Here is a 20408-nt window from a genome sequence, read left to right as displayed (position 1 = left end):
TGGGGACTCCTTTTATGAGTGGGGAGTACATCTGTAACGATTTTGGGGTTGTGGGCGTGCTTGCTTTCCCAGTTCACCTTGCAGCTCCAGGTGTTTTCTGTATGCACCCACCATACTCAGGACCAGGAGGGAGACAACTCAGCATTGCAGTAGGTGAGGGGGGGGGTTGGAAAACTCTCCTGTTAACCCTTTCACCCTGGTGCCCTGGGTGCCCAGGGAGGTGGTTGATGGTGAGGCCAGCGCATTCCTGAGAATCTTTTTGGCAATCCGTTTCCTTTGAGATGGATAGGCTACTAACAGGAAGGAGTAAGGGGATCTTAGGCTCTGCTTGAGAGTGGTGCTTGAGGGGGGAAGGAGATTCTGCTCAGTGGTTTATCAGAAGTCTTATCTTGGTGCATGATTTTCTTTTTAGGGGGAAGGGGAAACTTTAAAGCCACTTGGTGACATGAACGGACAGAGGAGAAAGAGATAGGAGAAAATCTAGGATGAGCATTAACTTCCTTGGGGCTTATGCTAAAGTGTCGCCGGGGTTTCAATTAGCAGAGCACCTCCTTCCCCATTCCTGGCGGATCAGCGGTTACCATGGCAGCAGGCACACTGCTCTCTGTATAGCCCACCCTGTGGCGCGCCAGGTCCTGTTTGCTGAGCCCAGACCTGACTTCTCCGCAGGCTCGGGGTTCTACTGTCATCGAGTGGGACAGATTTTGGTGGGGAGGTGGCTTACGGTTTTGAGATGTGCCCGGCAGCTCTGTCTCGGTCGGATATTCTGTTCCTGCTCCCGTGCTTCCGACTGGAACCTTACACGCGAAGGCATCACAGGCTGTCCCGTGGGCAAGCACACCTCCTTGCCACTTCCCTTGTACCCTCACCTGGTGTCTCTCCATGGGTTTCCTTTGGTTGGGTCCTCCTGGAACAGGGTTGCTCAGAATGGGTTCCGTGGGCTTTCTGCCCAGGCACTTGTTCCCACGTTCCTGGTTTGGCGAATGAGGAAGATTGTGGAATCTGTCATTCTAATAGAAATTACGAGAGGAGGGGATATACCCCTAAGGGGATAAGTCTATCCCGTTTGGCGCAAGGTGAGCAAAACTGGTAAGAGTCCTAAGTAGGATTCCTAGTAAACACCTGTCAAGGAATCTGGGCTGGACATAACAGCCAGGGAGTCCATTCTCAATGGGTTTCTTTTGTGTTTTTCTGGATCCCTCTTTCTCCTCTAAACTATGTTCCCTCGGGTGCCTGTCACACCTTCAAACTCTGGAGCCCTGCCCAGTTCTCCCAGATGTTCCAAGCAACTGCACTGAAGAAAAATACTTTTTTTTTTTTAATTAATGTTTATTTATTTTTTGAGAGAGAGAGTGCGAGCCAGGGGAGGGGCAGAGAGAGAGGGATTCACAGAATCCGAAGCAGACTCCAGGCTCCGAGCTGTCAGCACAGAGCCTGTCATGGGGCTTGAACTCATGAACTATGAGATCATGACCGAGGCTGAAGTCGGATGCTTCACTGACTGAGCCACCCAGGCGCCCCCAAAAAAACTGAGTATGATTTTTGTGGAAGTTATTTAGGCGATCCTTCTTTTTATTTTTTTATTTTTATTTATTTATTTTTTAAATTTTTTTTTCAACGTTTATTTATTTTTGGGACAGAGAGAGACAGAGCATGAACGGGGGAGGGGCAGAGAGAGAGGGAGACACAGAATCAGAAACAGGCTCCAGGCTCTGAGCCATCAGCCCAGAGCCTGACACGGGGCTCGAACTCCCGGACCGCGAGATCGTGACCTGGCTTAAGTCGGACGCTTAACCGACTGCGCCACCCAGGCGCCCCACGATCCTTCTTTTTAAAATGTTGTTTTATTATAACCTGAGACCTACCTTCTTAACAAATTTTGAAGGGTACACACACACGTTATTGTTGACTTTGGTACGATGTTATATGGGAGATCTCCAACGGCTTATTCATCTTGCTTAACAGATATGCCCACTGATTAGTAACTCCGTCTTCCAAAAATACGGAATGCTTTCACCCATTTGGGTGTCATCTTTGGACACGGGCCAGGCTTACCTTCTTGGCTTCTCTTCAATTTTAGTATATGCGCTACTGAAACAAGCAGGCTGGTTGATTTGTTTGCTTGCATACGTATGTACGTACGTATGTGTTTTTGCAAGTTCAAGTTTGAGAACCACTGCAGAAGACTCTGCTTGGCCTGGCCTCAGTTAGGTTCTTGAACCATCCAGTGGTTCCCAGCCTGTGAGAGTCACACACACACACACACACACACACACACACACACACACGCACACGGCTTCAGCCCTGCACCTCTCTTTGTGGTGAGAGCTCCCGTGTCATTTGACATAATTGACATTACATTTGCCAGCCCTGTTTCATGGTGGTCCTCTTTTTTTTTCTTGGGGCCTGAGAGGCAAAGAGAGAGGGAGACAGAATCCCAAGCAGGCACCATGCTGCCAGCACAGAGCCTAGCGCGGGTCTTGAACTCATAAACCGTGAGATCTTGACCTGAGCCGAAATCAAGAGTCGGGCATTTAACCGACCGAGCCACCCAGGTGCCACCACATTGGTCCTCTTTCACATTCGTGGTCCGCCGTAATCCAGACATCGCCTAGAGAGAATGTCCTTCTGAAGCCTTTGTTTTCGGCAAGGCATTTATTTTCTGCTTTCGGCGGAAGCTGAAGGAGTACGGAGCTCTCAGCAGCCACGTCTCTCCCTTTCTCCGAACCCCCACTGGATGGCATTTCCTTTCCCACTAGGAACCAAGCCATTCCTCATGGTCCCCTGTGGTCACGTGAGAAGGTCTCTTCCCAGCCTGGCAAACATTTCTGCTCTGCCCCATTAAATCCTATTCGTTTCACCAAGCAGGGTCTGCCCTTGAACATGAGGGCCGCCTCACTCGTCCCCACACTGACCGCACTGGTAAGCCCCGCTCCACGTGACTTCCGATGGTTTTTATTCCTGCTGTCTCAGAACCAGGTTTTGTTTCGGTTTGTTTTTTTTTCGCTTTGTGCTTTAGCTTCAAGCGACCTCAGGTCAGTACAGATAGCTCTCTCTGTCAGTCTTCTCCTGTCTGACCCAGCCCTTCTGCCTCACAAAGCAGAGGGCTCAAGAGCTAAGCTTCCCACACTGGGGTCCACGCGGGGCGTCCTCCACGGCATCTGGGCTTCTCGGCATAGTGCCTGCCTGGTGTCCTTACGCAGAGACAGACGCCCTCTGAAGATTTAGGGTAGCCCCTAAATCTTAACCAAAAATGGTAGAGAAAGAGAATGTGTTTCCCTCCCGGGAGCTACATTTGTTTCCAGAGACCAATTTTCCTCCTGGCCCTTCCCCTTCCTACTTACGTTGATGGGAAATCTGGGGAGTAAGGAATAGTGCTCATTCTTCTCGGAAATTAGCTGTTGGGTGCTATTTCAACGATCCAGTTTCCAAGGTGAATTTCTAAAAATTGTATGTATACATTTTTTAAAAACATTAAATTTTAAAATCGAAATTTAATGGCCTAATGAAATAGCATTGAGTATATGATATAGTACCTAGATCATGTATGTATTTATGCACATATGTGCACATGTAAAGTTTATCTGCCTATCCATCCATCTGTCTATCTATCTATCTATCTATCACAGTTTTCTCTGGATAATAAACAACCACCCAGCACACTTTAGGGATGCTAGTGACCTACTTTTTCCCCATCTCTCTGGTTGTAACATTTTTGAGGAAGCGCAAACTGGTATTAATGTTAGTCTAAGTAAACGACATTAGATGAAAAATCTGCTATTCAAAAAAGAAAGAAGGAAGGAAGGAAAAAGAAAGAAAGAAAAGAGGACAAAATTACTTTGCAGTCCAAAGCAGAATAGACAATCTTAAAGGGCACCAAGCCCTCTCCGAGTATTGATGGAAAGTCTCTATTACCTTTAGCAGCTGGTGACCCTTCCTGAAAGTTGAAAATGTTGACATGACCATGAATCTTAAAAGGCTCTCACTTTATAGCCAAGACTGGGCTCAACTCTGCCAGCACAGAGTATTGGGATCTGAAGGTATTTGAAAACTCTGCACCAAATCCTATCATGATCCATTTTTTTCTGCCCCTTCATGGCGTTCTGCCCTTTTGGGCTTAAGTTAAGAACGGATTAAGTGTACTAGGCACAACATTAGCCTTCCTTTTTTCTTTTTCTTATTTTTTTTTAGTGTTTATTTATTTTGAGAGAGAGAGAAAGGGATAGAGGGGCAAAGAGAGAGGGAGAGAGAGAGAATCCCAAGCAGGCTCCCCACCATCGGTGCAGATGGGGCTGGAACTCACCAACTGTGAGATCATGAGCTGAAACCAAGAGTTGGGTGTTTAACCAACCGAGCCACTGAGGTACCCCAGCCTTTGATGCCCTCAGCCAGCCTGCCAGCCTCTTAGGCCGTGTCTGTCTTACTCCTCCCTGCCCACACCATCCATCCACCTTTGACTGACAGCCCCCAGGGGAAGTTTGGGAGAAACTACCAGACCACCTCAAATCAAATAAATTGGTGATAATCTGCATATGGGCACACATGTGCATATTCTCTCTCTCTCTCTCTCATTCTCTCTCTCTCTCTCTCTCTCTCTCTCTCTCACACACACACACACACACACACACACACACACACACCTGCACATCCTGAAAAGGTGAATAAGAGGAACACTTCTGGGCTCACAGCCATTGTAGCTTTCTTCCCCATTGATCCTGGCAAGGGAAACAGGTGGCTTCTGTGTCCGAATCACTTTTCCCCATCTGGTGAATGGGGACGTGGTGGAAAAAGTAGCCGATTGGTACAAGAGCTGCTGGGCTTGTTGGCCACATGCCCATCTGGTGGCACCAGCAGATTTTTCTGTTCACAGTCCACCCCCCACCCGCAAGTCCGACCTTGGCAGAAGTTTACCCAAATACGATGTGACTTTGTGTTCTTTGTACGATGTGTTCTTTGTGGAGAGGACCCATGAGTCTGGAAGTGTGGATTTTCTTTGTTAGTTGGGACTCATTCTTGTAGAGCTGGGTTCTTCTTAACACAGTGGGTAGCTGTGCTGAAGTTTACCTTTGCACTCTCCTAAGTGTTTCTTAAACAGATTAATGGCAGGATAATATTGCCAGGGAAATAGTTAGCTAATTAAGACAACAAACTTTTGGAGACATTTAGCTGCATTTACATAATGTGTAAAGTATTTGCATCTCGATGTGCTCATTGCTCTTTGCTTAGAAGCCCAAGCTGATTGGAAATGAGCCCACCCGACCCATGAGTGTCCTTGACATTGGCTTCACCTTAGGGCCGCGCTGACAACAGATTCATTGCTACCTATCAGCATACAGGTGCTTCTGCCCATCGCAGGTTCTGTCTTAGAATAGACTTGGTCCCAACCACGTCCTGTCCCCCAGAAAAGGGACTTTCTTTGCTGACCCTTGTGGAACGCAGTTCCATTTGCTCCCACCCTTGATCCGCTGGAACGCCTTCCTGGCCAGCGCTTCTGCTGAGGTGCAAGTTGTCCACTTGTCCCACCTCCACATAAGCCCTTGTTGTTCTTCATGTTGCTTTCGTGGAATCTGATCAGTGTCTGGAGGCCTCAGTCTTGGTGCGGGAGGCCTTCCTTGTGGCAAAGGAGACGAAGGCACAGGAGGACACCTGTGCCTACCTGTACACCCTGCCCTCCTCCTAGCTTCCTTCAGGCTCCTCCCTTCCCGAACCTGCTCGTCTCTGGATAGGCTCTCGGAATGGGGTGACACGAGGGTGGCCAAGGACCAGGACCAGCTGGATTGAGGAGACTGGCTGCTTCTATGGGCTGAGTGATTAATGAGGCCAGAACTCATGGCCGGGAGACCGTGCAGGGAACTGGGGATTTGCATGGGCAGCGAGCACTGGGTGGGAAGGCGGACCCGAGTCTGAGCCCGCAGGCCAAGTTCAAGTCCTCTTGGCCTTCGAATGTCTGTTCTGTTTGCAGCCCGGGGTGACGAGTACAGAGCCAACAGTCACCCGAAGCAGGCCAGTTACTTCGCAATTATGGGGTTCTTACAGACACCAGGGTTCAGCAAGGCTAGGAAAATACAAGGTGCCCGAAGAGCGGAGACTGTCACGCGTGCTCGGACGTGGGTGATCTTGGAAGGGACCAGCCTGGCAGCACGGGCTAATGAAGTGGGGCATTCTCAGAGCCCGTTACCAGGAAAGACACTAATGTCATGTGATCCAGCGGTTCTCATATGCTGGCCGGCCCGTGGGCCGGCAGCAGCAGCCCCACCTCAGAGCCCACAGAGATGCCCGTGGGCAGGCTCCTCCCTTGGGACATGCGGATCCACTAGGTCTGCCGCCAAGACTGGGAATCTGGATTTTTGAAGCTTTTCAGATCATTCTGATCAAGGCCTCTTTTCAGAAGCACCAGTCCAGTCCTTTCAGGAGACTTCCACGGCAACAAAGCTCCAAGAGCAGGTGTATCCTCCCTAAAACCTCCTGCTGTCCCCACTTGGGAGTGAGCACAGAGGATCCGTGGCTGCAGTGCGTGGTGGTCAGATGCGTCCTCAGGCGTCTGCATGGTAGAAGGAGGTGTTCGTGCCCCTGGTGCTTTAGAGAATTAACGGGTCGGGGGTCTTTGGGTTTTGGTGGAGGTGGAGGCTCCCCTGGCAGGGAAAGCTTGTGGCGGTGCGATGCCGGTGGGGGGGGGGCGGGGATCAGCCCCAAACTAGCAGTCAGGAGCCGGGGGCTTGACTCTCGGTCCTGCTGCGAACTGGCAGTGTTACCCTAGCGGGATCACTCGGTAGCCGAGGTTTTCTTATTTCAGTCAGACCTCTTCTGATTGCTGGCGACAGGAATCAACTTTTATTTGCTCACTCGTGGGGAGAGGTACTGAAAGCTCGCGGAATCAAGGGGAGCTTCAGGAACAGGCCTCGGGCTCTGAACAGCGAGGGCAGTACCATCAAGACAGCCTCTGCACCCGGCGCGTTTCCTTGTTCCTGCCCCGCGTGGCTGGGCTTCAGCCCACGGGGGCGGTGTCCACGGGGCAATATCCGTAGGCCACTGGCTCAGATCATACCTTCACCCCCGAACTGACCACTGTGCTCTGCAGACTAGACCAGGCTTAGGGTCGGGGGCTGGGGTTGGAGAGGCCTCCTGCTGAACACCTCCGTCTTCCCTGTCCGAGCTCTGAATCAACTTTAAGAGGCGAAGGAGGCAGAGGGAAATAAAAATTCCACGCTCAATACCAAAAGATTGGGTTAGAGGCAATGGCTGTGATGTGCATCAGAGTGCGATTCGTGATGGTGGGCTGTGGAATTAGGCCAATTTACTCACCAACTCACAGACACGCTGGGGAACCCCGTGAACCTTGCAGCATGGAGGCCTAGACTGGAAGTCAGGCTGCCTGTGGGCACCCTGGCACTCAGGGCAAGGGGGGAGGCTAACCCCAAATTCATCTCTCAAGAAACTCACTCTGTCCCCATGGGGAGGTACTAAGGGTGGCACAAAAGACCAGGAATATTCAGGGCAAAGTCCCTCCTCATGGAAACAGAAGTAGGGGCAGCAGAATTTCATACCCCACCAAACCGGGGGTAGACCAACCAGTTAGTTCCATGAAGGAGGCAGAGCTGGAAATAATGGCTGGGCGGCCGGTTGAAAGGATGTTAGGGTAGGCCACTGAGCTAACCTCTTGCTTACCTGTAACATAGGATTTGCAAGAACTTACCTCCCAGGGTTGCTTCTAGAATTAAAGAAGATGAAAAGTTTTCCAGGTGACCATGCCTGTGGGGTCTTGCATGGTGCAGAATAGGCATTTCAATTGGTGATCATTGAACCTGAATCAGGGAGAGAGAGGAGGTCATGAGGCAGGGTCCTGAGGTTATCTTGGGCCATCGCCTTTCACAGCGGGGTCGGTGTTTACATAAGCCTTTTGGGGGTTAGAGTGTCCTTTTTTCAGGTTGTCATCTACTGTCCCTCCTCTTTTTGCTTTTTTTTTGTCCCCTGTTGAGGATGAGGTCGAAGTAATGTCTTCTGTTAGTAGGCAGCTCTAATAGTTAGCATGCTAAACAAAAAGTCCGCAGTGAGATTAGTCTGCCACCCACTGCATATTGTTTCTTGGAGATCCATGTACACTGAACTCAGGTTCATCCATTGGTTTATCAAGCCCAGGCAGGTCCGGATGGGCCACGCAAAGCACGGAGTGTTGGGGGAAAGGACAGACAGTGCTTGCAAATGTCAAGGCAAACCTTTGCATGGACACCACAAGGTGTCCATAGGACGCAGCATTCTGTCATGGTACTCACTCTCTGGACTCTTCTTTCCAGTTAGTCAAGCTGACCAGTGACCTCCATTATGACTCACACATGGCTGAATTATCCACACCAGCCGCTGGGTGGACCCAGGCCATAAACTTCTTTGGGGAACGTAAAGGCTTAGGAATAATTCTCATGAGGGCTACTGATGACTAAGAGAATTGAATCTTAAAGAAATCCTAAAAACCCTACTTTAAAAAAAAAAGTTTATTTATTTATTTTGAGAGAGACAGAGATAGCATGAGTGTGGGAAGGGCAGCTAGAGAGAGAGAGGGAGAATCCCAAGCAGGCTCTGTGCTGCCAGCACAGAGCCCGATGTGGGGCTCGAACCCATGAAGCCGTGAGATCATGACCTGAGCTGAAACCAAGAGTCGGACGCTTAACCAACAGAGCCACCCAGGTGCCCCATTAAAAACCCTGCTTTTAGTAGCCTGGATCAGGGGCCAGCAAAGTACAGTCTGCTGGCCAGATCTGGCCTGTTTTTGTAAAAAAGAGTTTTATTGGAACGCAGACAAACCAACTCATTTACCTGTTGTCTGTGGCTCCCCTTTGCGCTACACAGGCAGAGTTGAGTAGTTTTCCAGGAAGCTGGAATGACCCACAAAGTCTAAAATATTTATTATGTGGATCTTTACCCGAACATTTGCTGACCCTTGCGATGTATGTCCATATGGAAGGCATTTGCATAAATAAATGTTGGTTGGTCAATCAATAGGATGTTTCGGAATGAGGGTCTTAATCTTTAATAAAACCATAGACTCTCTGAAAACATGTGCAAAATGTTCTGTGTTGTAGATGTGTGCGCACACTTTTCTGGGGAAGAGCGTGCTTGGCTTCCATTATTCATTCCACAGATATTTAAGGACCTCCTGTGTGCTAAGTGCTGTGCCATTGTGAGCATATGGACTCAGCCCTTTGTGCTGCTCAGGCATCAGAGGTGGTGGCCCTGTGCACAGACCAAAGATGCACTGGAAAGCGGTTAAATATTACGGAATTTAGGCTGTAGAAGACCCCCCCTCCCCCGCTACACACACACACACACCATACACATGTTCTTTCTACTACACCATTTAAATTGAGCCTGAAAAACAAAGGGCTCAGAAACCACCCTGAAGGTAACATTTATATCACAGAAATCCCAGAACAGTAAATATTGACCCTTCCAAGTTCAACCAACATTTAGCCAATTGTAAAGTGCCCGTTTATAATTCCTGTCCAGATGACTTTTAGTACTCTAAACACCAAAGCTCACTAGAGGCCTGAAAGGTAGCTGGTTGTACCAGACTTTGAAATGGTTTGGACAATTAACACATCTTTTCTTCTGACAAGAAAAAAATCTTGAGTATATATTGTTAGTTCTCTGTTTGACTACTGGAAACTCTGCCTTGTTCCTTGTTGACCTCCAGTAGGTGATGGAGATTTGGCTGAGAACCATTGACTCGGGGAGATTATTATATTATGATATGGAGGATGTTCACACCTTACCACTACGTGAAGTCATGTTTCAGAACTGTATGATCCACCTAAAAACGTGTGTGTGTGTGTGTGTGTGTATGTGTGTGTGTGTGTGTGTGTGTGTGTATGTTCATCTGTACAGATACAGCATAAATATGAAAAAGACTGTCAGGATTTGTTCAAGGTGGTCCCCTCTGGGTGGTGAATGATTTTTAGTTTCCCTGTGCCCTTATCAGTATTTTCTCTATTTCCTGTAATGTCTGGGAATGTTTGTATTGTCAGAAAATATCATAACACATTTAAAGGGAATATAATGCTTTTCGTCTTAGGGCAGAAAGAGATGCCGATTCCTCTGGGCAAACAAATTTGCCCCTCATTCAGTGGACGTTCTTACTTTCTGAACAGTGAATGTGCCATCTCTGAAGCTCATCTTGGGGCATTTCTGAGTCTAGAACAGAGTTGGATGAACACTGACATTGGAAATAGCCTCTCTCTCCTACTTGTCTGGGATGAGCGACCATGAAGGCCAGCGGTGGCAGAGCATAGAATTCGCGCTGGAAGGGGCCCCGAAGTCTACCTAATTCAGCTCATTTGCAGTTGGAAGAAGCTGAGACCTTCAGAGGTTGGGACTTGCGCAGGGTTGTGTATAGAAGACTAGGGATAGAGTTGACCTGAGATTTGTATGCCATGATTTCATTCATTTAATTGTGGCTTTCTAAGGACAGCAGGAAACCAGGTGCAATTGTGTAAAAAATTTTTTTAATGTTTATTTATTTTTGAGAGACAAGGAGAGACAGAGGATGAATGTGGGAGGGGCAGAGAGAGAGAGGGAGACACAAAATCAGAAGCAGGCTTCAGGCTCTGAGCTGTCAGCACAGAGCCCGACACGGGGCCCGAACCCACGAACTGTGAGACCATGACCTGAGCTGAAGTCGGACACTTAACTGACTGAGCCACCCAGATGCCCCGACCTGGTGCAAATTTAGTATAGACGAGTATATCAAAGCCATGGATGTCCAAGGACATGAATAAAGCTTCCCTATGGTAGTTAGTCTTCCCTAGTCCTTCCTTCCCCCTCTCCCTCCTTCTCCCCCTGTAATGGCTTATCTTCCAAACTTCTTGACTGTGCTTGGTATTTCCTTTCCCCCCACCTTGGAGTCCCGGTGGAAGATGGAGGCTGTCTCCCAGGGTAGAAGTTGGACTTCCGGCCTCTCTTGCAGCTAGAGCTGACCGTGGCTTGGCCAGTGGGACCGACCTGGTAGCAAAGTTATCCCAGCAGAAGTGGCCAGGACTCAGTGCCAGTGACCTGAGCTGGGGCATTTGGCGTCCAGCCTTGAGGACAGAGGTACTGCCACATGGGTGTGCGGTGGCATTTTGGTGGAGCAGGAGTCCTGGTCTCCCTTGGCTCTGTTGGGGTTCCAGGGTGGGTTCTGTGGCCTTCCTGGGTTAATTCCACGAGCCCCTCAGTTTTCTTCTGATGACTGACTTGGCTTCTATTGCCCTTCCCTGAGGCCCGTGCCCCGTAAATTCTCCCCGCTGAACCTGCCGTGGGCAAAAATTCTCCCTTGCCTCCAGGTAAAGCTCTCTCACCTTCTTGTAACCAAGACAACCAACAAACCACACATCTTCAGGCCTGTGCTTATCTTTTCCTTCCTTCCTTGTTGTCTCCAGCCACTAACTGTGTTCCCGTGTCAACTGTGCGTATCCTGAAAAGCAAGAAAATCCCCGGACCAAGAAACGTTTGTGGAATTTTAGATCCACGTGAACCTTTCCAGCACCGCGGTTTCCATTCAGTCACGTGCCCCTAGGCAAAAGGAAGGTTTTATTTCCCAGCGCCCTTTGCAGACCGTAATCCTATTGGTTAATACTGGCCATGTGTGCGCTCTCATGATTGTGGCACCTAACGGTGTCATTGATAGTGTCGTGTTGGGATTCCTGGTGGCCAAGCCCTAGGACACGAGAGGAAATGCGAGATAGAAATAGAGGGAGAGTTTAGGTCGACCTAGACCCTTCATAGACTCTCTGTAGACACAGGGGAGATAAGAGAATGCCTTGTTTGGGGGGGGAATTGATTTTTCTCTCAATTCTTCTGCTGGTGGCTGCCTTTCCTGGTGATGGTCCGTATTCTCTAAAAGAAGAAAAAAAAAGGATTTTCATTTGATGTAAGGAGACCATGGTTTCTGTCAGGATGGTACAATTACTTTTTACCTTCTGGTCTTAAATTCCTTTGCCTTCCCCCCCGTCTCCGTCCCCCGCCGTGCGTTTGGCAGTCATGTGTGTCCTTAGGTGCCCACATAGAACTAAGAATCAGGTGACTGAGCCACCTAGGTGCCCCTGGACTGACGTAAATTTAGAGACTAAGGAGGTACATGGAGTAAGTAGTACTGAAGTGGTCTAAAATATTAATTTTCAAAATCTAGAATGTATCAGAATTACCTTGGGGGTGAGGGTGGGAGACAGCATATGGTGGATTCCTGGGCCCCAGAATCCACGATGTGCCCTCGCCCACAGGTTCTAACCCAGTAGCTCCAGGACAGGCTCCAGGAGTTGGTGTCTTACAAGCTCCCACCATGACCCAGCAACGGATGGACTTCTACTCCACGCTTGGGAGATATAGTGGTCTAGGCTATTAATCTTCATTCTCAGAATTAGAGAGGACAGCAGAACAGCATTATGTCATAGGGGAAAGTGAACCAATGACAATTAAGTTAATATTTGCTGTTGGACAAGAGCCCTGAAGTGGGTGCTGTTCTCCCGGGTGCCTCCTCCCTGACCTGGTAATTGACAACCATGTAGGTTAAGCACACGCCTTCCCCTCCCACCCCCACCATCTTTCTGGGGTCGGCCGAGAGTCCTTTGCAAAGCTCTTATAAGCACTGGTATTTTTCAGGATGTCCTTTGTCTCTCTCCGAGGAGTGTGCTGGGAGTTTTTTGAAACAAATGTCTTTTGCGGCTGGACTCCCCCAAAGCTAGAATGATCTCTTTCCCACGGGAGCATTTGTGCTGAACACACACATGCAGGGTAGACAGCTCTGGAGCCCACCTGGGATTTATTTTTAGACCACATTCAATTCATCAGGAATGAGTTCATGTTGATTAATTGGTTGTTTGTACCTTTGCAGCAGAAGAACTGACCTGGTAGGTAATGTTATTGGATATTTTGGCTCCCTTGGCTGAGAATATAAATTATTACCTTAGATAGTTGGAAAAAGCCATGTTTTAGTGGGTGGTTTGCTTAATGGATGAGAAACCTCTCGCTAAGAGTGAGCCCATCTCTTCAGAGGTACATTTAATTTTTACCAGTTATGCAGATCCGTTTGTGTCTGTGTTGTCGCTAAGCAGTTGCTTATTTGTAGGCATCAATAGGCGAGGCATGGGTTACTTACAGGTCCTGGGAAATATGGACTGAAAAGACAAGGGAATCGAACCAGCCACCCTACCCAGGCAGCATTTGACCCTCTGATAATCGTGTGGCTCATGATGTTTAGAATGATAAGTGAAGACATCTATTCTAGTTACAGAGATTATAAATCAGGTTTTTTGGGAAATGTTTATTTTTGAGAGAGAGAGAGAAAGAGAGCCTGCACGCACCAGTCGGGGAGGGGCAGAGGGAGCGGGAGAGAGGATCCAAAGCGGGCTCTGTGCTGATAGCAGAGAGCCCGACGTGGATCTCGAACTCACGAACTGTAAGATCATGACCTGAGCCGACGTCGGATGCTTAACCGACTGAGCTACCCAGGTAACCCCTGTAAATAAGTTTTGCATCATATTTTTTAAACTCCAGATGCTTCTCTGCTCAAGGGTTAGTAATTAAGCATAGTAAATACTTCAGTTATCTTTCCATGAAGTTTCCTTCATCTCCAGTGGAATCTTTTCCTGCCCTGGATTACATGTGACCCATGCAGTGTCTCCTTGGACAGTTTTGCACTGAGAAGAGTGTGTGGCTGCTTTCAGAGTGGAATGCGGTTTGTGCATTCTCTCCCCACCTGAGAACTGAGACGCTAAATGGGGCAACAAGTAGGACAGTCAGATAAAATACAGGGTATCCGGGTAAGTTTCAGTGTCAAATAAGAATGAATGCTTTTTACGATAAGTATATCCCAGGCAATATTTGGGATATACTTATCCTAAAAAGTTTCATTTTATCTGAAATTCGGTTACAACTGAGCACCCTGTCTTTTTTATTTGCTAAATCTGGAAGCCCCAGCAGGGCTCCTGTTCCACACTAGATTCCTCTCGCCGTATGTAATGTTTGCGGAACTGCTGTTACTTACAAGAGTCCCAGGGTCATTGGGTAGCAAGAAGACTAGGGAAGGAAGAGAAGCTGTCATGTATCCTGCTTTTGAAAAAAAGTAGCGTTTCAATATTGAGAGAGAAACACAGCTTTGGGGACCATACCAGCCAGCAGCATAAATGAAGCGGATGACCCCTCTCCCCCTACTTTTGTTATCAACGTTTATTTATTTTTGGGACAGAGAGAGACAGAGCATGACCGGGGGAGGGGCAGAGAGAGAGGGAGACACAGAATCGGAAACAGGCTCCAGGCTCTGAGCCATCAGCCCAGAGCCTGACGCGGGGCTCGAACTCACGGACTGCGAGATCGTGACCTGGCTGAAATCGGACGCTTAACCGACTGCGCCACCCAGGCGCCCCATCCCCCTACTTTTTTTAAAAGGCAGTACACTGTCTTGAGGAATGTCAAAGCGGATTTTTTTTAAATGTTTATTTAATTTTGAGAGAGAGAGGCAGAGAGACAGAGGACCCGAAGCAGGCTGAGAGCGGAGAGCCCGATGAGGGACTCAAACCCACGAACCGCGAGATCATGACCTGAGCAGAAGTTGGATGCTCAACCGACTCAGCCACCCAGGCGCCCTGAGGAACTTTTTAAAGGGAGGCTGGTATCCCAGGTTGGCCAGGTGGATACACCTGTCTGATGTGTGAGAACACCCGCCGCTCCCAGCCGGGTCTCAGGTACCATCGACAAGCACAGACGCCTCACAGGAAAATTACCCGTGTCCGTAAGGAGTTAGTTAATCATATATCATTAAAGAGGCCTGGTTTGGACAGAGGACCCTTCACAAAAGGGGAAATAAATACACCTGAAACTCTGAAAAATGTTCAACTTCACCTGTAGTCAAAGAAATACAAATGAAGGGAAATGTCATTTCCTTCATAAGTGGATACATTTATTTTTAAATGAAAAATACCCATGCTGACTAAGAAATGCCATGGTGAGAACTCGTGAACTTCCCTCATGGAAATGGAAATGGCATGGCCTTTCTGGAAATTAATTAGCCAAACGCACCACCGCCCTTTCATCAACACTTCAGCTCTGGGAATTTTGTTCAAATTTCTGCTTGTTAATACAGGTGAAAGGTTTTGCAGTGATATTTATAGAAAAAAAATTAGAAATGGCCTAAATGCCCAACATTATGAGAATGTAAATAATAATTTCTATTGCTGGAAATGCTTCTAAGAGTTTTCAGTCATATGGGGGAAATGCTTCTATTTAGCGAGAATAAAAAGCAGTCTTCAGTTGTATAATATGCTATCCCGGTTACGTAAAACCAGGCAAAAAACACGGAAGTATACCAAACTCCAAATATATATGTTTTTAGGTGATGTGTTTATGTGTGATTTAAATTTTCTTCTATTTTTAGAGTTCCCAAGGTTGCTTTCATATGCACTTATATCTTTATAGTCAGAATGCAGTTACTATACCAGCAGGAGTATTTACCAGCAGGAGTATTTTATTTGGGGCACCTGCCCAATGGTGGAGAGGTGGGTCGAATGGCTGGCCAGCCCCCCCTTGACTACTGGAGCCCATAAAACTTATGGAATGGGCGACATTTAAATGAACGCCATGCTGTTGGCTTTATGCCAGGACTTCACATTTGCAGCATATATGTTGGCATTTCCAAGGGGTTGTGGAGGATCTAAGGACACTCATGGGTGAGTAGCCTTGTAGGGCTCAGGGAAGCTGAGGAACTTCTCTCGGGTGAGGGGGCCACGAGCATCATCTTGGCTGCCCGGTTTTGCATCGAGAGATGGATTGCTCTCAATTGCCAGCCTCAACGACTCACACCTTCCCATTTCCTAACACAAGTGCCCAGTGGGTTCTAAAGTCAGCATTTAAGGCAAAAATGTTGAAGAGTCAAAATCACCCCCTTGAACATCCTTTTTCTCCCTTAAACCGCCAAGACTTGCCCCTCACCCAGAACCTCCAAAACCAAGAATTAACTTTTCTTACCATTTCAACGAACACCTCTCTCTTTCTGGGCGATTGAAGCCGAAATTTCTTTGAAAGGATAGTGATGGAAAGGAGAAAGGGAGGAATGGATAAATGGAGTTTTCCCGTGTTTGTTTTCAACGGCACATACCTGAATTTGCAAAATGTGCCTGTGATACAGCTCCACTGTAGTTCAATGTTAGGAAACCAGTTGTTGGCCAACTAGGAGTTACAAGTAAGCCCGTGGAAGATTTAAGAACCATTGCACAAAGTTTCTCTATCTGCATTAGGAGCTTTTCCTCACATGCAGGGGTGTGTTTCCTGGGGTAGGTCAGCCCTCTGCTCCCATGGTGTATATGAACCATGAAGCCATAAAACAAAGAATTAGTGCCTGAGGTCAAGAAGGTACTTTTCCTGGGTGGGTGTCCCTCCTAGGTGGGAGGGAGCAGAAGGAGTATGCCCACCGCAGCTTTTAGCGTCTAGAAAACTGAATTAAACTTGAATAAAAAGAAATGGTTTTGCAAGTGATGGGCTCAGAACTAAGCAAAATTCCCTTAAGGCATTAAAAACTAGAGTCACAGAGGCTAAGAAATGTAGAAAATGTTTCTGGAGTTTTAAGTGAAACAAGTGGAATATGAAACTGTACATTAAGATGTATAATCAAGGGGCACCTGGGTGGCTCAGTCGGTTAAGTGTCCGACTTCGGCTCAGGTCATGATCTCACGGTCTGTGAGTTCAAGCCCTGCATCAGGCTCTGTGCGGACAGCTCGGAGCCTGGAGCTTGCATCAGATTCTGTCTCCCTCCCTCTCTGCCCCTCCCCCACTTGTGCTCTGTCTCTCTCTCTCTCAAAAAAAAAACAAGAAAACAAAAACCATTTTAGTACAAAGGCACTGAGGCACAGATATAGCATTTCTCTGAAGCCTTATGGCTAATGATTGACAGAGCCAGAGTCCCATGGTTGACAAAGCCATGATCCCATGGTAGGCAATGTGATCCCACATCTATTCTCTTTACCATTTGCACTGACCACAAATATGCAAAAAAAAAAAAAAAAAAAAAAAAAGCATGAACTGGACAAGGGGTAGGAACAAATGACAGTCATCGGGAGAGGGACACCGGAGACTTTTTCTTTAATGTAGTTATGTTTACAGCTTTACAAAAAGGAAGCAGTCTGAGTGTGGAGAGGTTTAGAGACAGTTATAGGCTTTAGTTTTGGGTATATTTGAACTGGAGGGTCATCTGCCAAGACTGTGAGAATGACCTGGCTCTTTCTTAAATTTCCATGTGACTGTCAGGAAGGGCCTCCATGGGCCTTGATCTCTCCACGTGCCAGGGTGAATACTCACCCATGTTGAGTCATTATTTCATGCTCAAATTTGGCATTAATTACATAAAGGAAGTCATGCTAATCCCATAAATGATTAAAGAAACAGAACCAAATTCTTAGCAAGCGTTGTCACACTCATGTTGATAATTGAATTTCTTCCCCCAACTCATTCTGATCTCCTGGGAAACCAACAGGAAGGAAAAATAATAAGTAAATAGATTATCCTCTCTCCCTGCTTCGGACTGGCCTTTTGATTTTGTTTGTGCATATGTAGTACGTAGTGAATATATATCACTGACTACTCTTCATTATATGTTTTGTAAATGGGGTTTAGAAGGAAGGTATTTTTCCAGTGGGTTGAAGTTTTCTGCACTTAGCAGATGAGGATTTGCCTATTTGTGTTAACTCAACCAGATCATTTCCAATGATATGTTGGGGATATTTTTAAAGCTCTTGTGGCTGGTGATTTATTAATTAGTGTTGCCGCATTCGCTGGGCGCTGAGGTTTCATCCCTGGGCCCTGTTAGATTTGGCCGGTTACATCATCTGAGGGACACCAGACATCCTGTGGGCCCCATCCCGGGCCCATGGGTTATGAAAACAAAGGTTAACGTGGTTTTCATTTTGCACGATGTTCTCGGTCTGAGGTCCCTGAATCCATGAGGATTCAAAAATTATTTCAAATTGTCTTTGTTTTTTATTAATTAATTTTTTATTTTTATTTATTTATTTATTTATTTATTTTTTTTTTTGCGAAGAGAGGATTATAGCTTTCACTGTACTTTAAAAAGCAGTTGCTGGGGCGCCCGGGTGGCTCAGTCAATTAGGCGGCCAACTTTAGCTCAGGTCATGATCTCACGGTTCCTGGGTTCGAGCCCTGTGTTGGGCTTTGCGCTGACAGCTCAGAATGTAGAGCCTGCTCTGGATTCTGTGTCTTCCTCTCTCTCCCTCTCTCTCTCTCCCTCCCCGGCTTGTGCGCTCGCTCTCTCTCTCTCTCTCTCTCTCTCAAAAATAAATAAATAAACATTAAAAATTTTTTTTTTTTTCAAAAGCAGTTGCTGATTCAAAATGGTTTAGAGCCACTGATACAGAGACTTCACCTTTCGCTTCACTGTCAAACCCCGAGGGGGACAGGGCCTACCCAGGCATCAGGGTTTGCCGTGACCCGTGGCTCGTGCCTGCCGGACCAGAGACGGCTTTGCTCTGTGATACGATGCTTTGGGATGAGAATCACCTGTGTGATTGTGTGAATGTGTCACAGAAGGTCGCCCCACCCTTCAGTGGGAGAGATGAGCCTTGGCCAGGTCTGTCTGTCCCCTGTGGTCCTTCTCAAATCCAGCAACGCCGTGCCTCTCCAGGAAAGGAGGACAACAGGCTCAGCCCCAGCAGTGGGTCCCTTCTTTGTGTGGATTCTTAGATGCTAACGTCTCAGGTAAAAAAAAAAAATGCTTTTTTGATAATGGGCAGCTTTGAAGTCTTTTCTTTTACCTTCTGAAAGAATCGTAACCCTGTGTTCCGCGCTAGGTGTTGATAACTATTTTCTACTTGTAGCTTCTTTATCCTTGGACATAGCAGGTCTAAGGGTTTCAGAAGCGTTGTTTTCAGGTTTGTCTATGAGTGGGACTGACTATAGATACGAGACGTCCACTGAGCCTTCTCCACCTCTGGGGTCACTGGTTGCAAGCTCACCAAACCCCCTCTGCACGCTGAATGTATCCAACATAAACATCTGGGATTTCAAGTCCCTGAATGCCACGGCAGTGAGAGCAGTGAGCAAAGAAGCAGATCAACAGCCCCCCCTCCCCACCCCTCACACCCCAGCCCAGTCAACAACAGGGTCCTGGTTAAGAGGTGGCCTCTGGAGGCAAAGACCTGGCTTGACTTCGGAATCCATCTGGGACAAGTTGGTGAGCTGGGACTGGTTAACTCTACCTCTCTGCTCTTCAAGCTTTTTTTTGCTTTTAATTTTTTTTGTAATGTTTGTTTTTAAGAGAGAGAGAGCAGGGGAGGGGCAGAGAGAGAGAGAGAGAGACAGAATCCGAAGCAGGCGCCAGGCTCTGAGCTGTCCGCACAGAGCCCGACGCGGGGCTCGAACTCACGAACCGCGAGATCATGACCTGAGCCGAAGTCGGACGCTTAACCGACTGAGCCACCCAGGTGTGCCCCTCAAGCTTTGCATTTGTTAGAGGGAACCTTCTCTGCTTTGTGGGGCTTTTGTGAAGACTGAGGATAAAGTTCCCTATTAGCCAGTGTCACTAATGCCATTTTGCGTTTCTGAATCGACATTGCCCGTCCTTCCTCTTTGCCAAATCCTACTTCGAAAGTGCCCAGACCTTTCCCCCCCCCCAACACGTTCTTGTCGCTCTGGCACACCTCTTCACCCCACCCCAGGCTTGGCCACTGCCCCCATGAAGCGGTCGTCCTTTGCTCACGGTGCTGGTGTTCTTGGTATGCGGTGGTCTCAACGGCCCTGCCAGGAGAGGCAAGGAGATTCATTGCTCAGGAGGCTTCGTACTCTCTGTAGTGATTACTTTGGACTAATTTTCCTCGTTGCAGACCCATTAGAGGCTGTTAGCAAACAGTGGCTTATTTAACATGCACGTGAGCTGTTCACACCATCTCAGGTCCCGTTCGGGCACAGCAGCTTTCGCACACGGGGACCCTGAGGTGGGGGCACGTGGCTTCACCTCTTTCTGCTTCTCCGTCGCTCCTATTAGACACTAGCACACGGCTGGGATTTGCTAACGGTGTCCCCATCTCTGTTGCTCTCTGTGCAAATTTGCAGCGGATTCAGAGTCTGATGCCTCCGTGGCCCTGACAGAAATAAGCACCAGCTTCAGAGTTTACTAGAGAGTGTACATTTCTGCCCTCCGATGCAAAGGAATTATTCATATCTTCTCTGTCTCTTCTCTCTTAAATTGTGAAATCCCAAGGGGAAGAGTTCCCCACCCCCCACCGCCATCAGCTCCCACTGGAGAGCGAGGTCAGGTCTGTGTGCTCAAAGGAAGCCCAAGGAATCCGTGGTGTTTCCTGACTGGTCCAGGAGGAAGGCGGGTGCCACCTCTGCCACCATATGGAGACCGCGCCGTGAATGTGTATTTAGCTTTGCCCCGTGCA

General features: G+C 47.8%; 1 protein-coding gene and 1 non-coding gene across 16 annotated transcripts in view; one reads left to right on the top strand and one right to left on the bottom strand.

Annotated features, from left to right (window-relative positions):
* Positions 1 to 20408, top strand: part of SLC39A11 (solute carrier family 39 member 11) — a 428457-nt gene that overhangs the window by 258679 nt on the left and 149370 nt on the right. The window lies entirely within an intron of this gene.
* LOC111557891 lies at positions 1997 to 2102 on the bottom strand. The gene has a single exon (XR_002738302.1). It is a non-coding gene; the product is annotated as a U6 spliceosomal RNA (small nuclear RNA).

This window comes from Felis catus, chromosome E1 (genome assembly GCF_018350175.1).
Source record: "Felis catus isolate Fca126 chromosome E1, F.catus_Fca126_mat1.0, whole genome shotgun sequence".
NCBI lineage: Eukaryota > Metazoa > Chordata > Mammalia > Carnivora > Felidae > Felis > Felis catus.
This window is presented reverse-complemented; position numbering and strand designations above follow the sequence as displayed.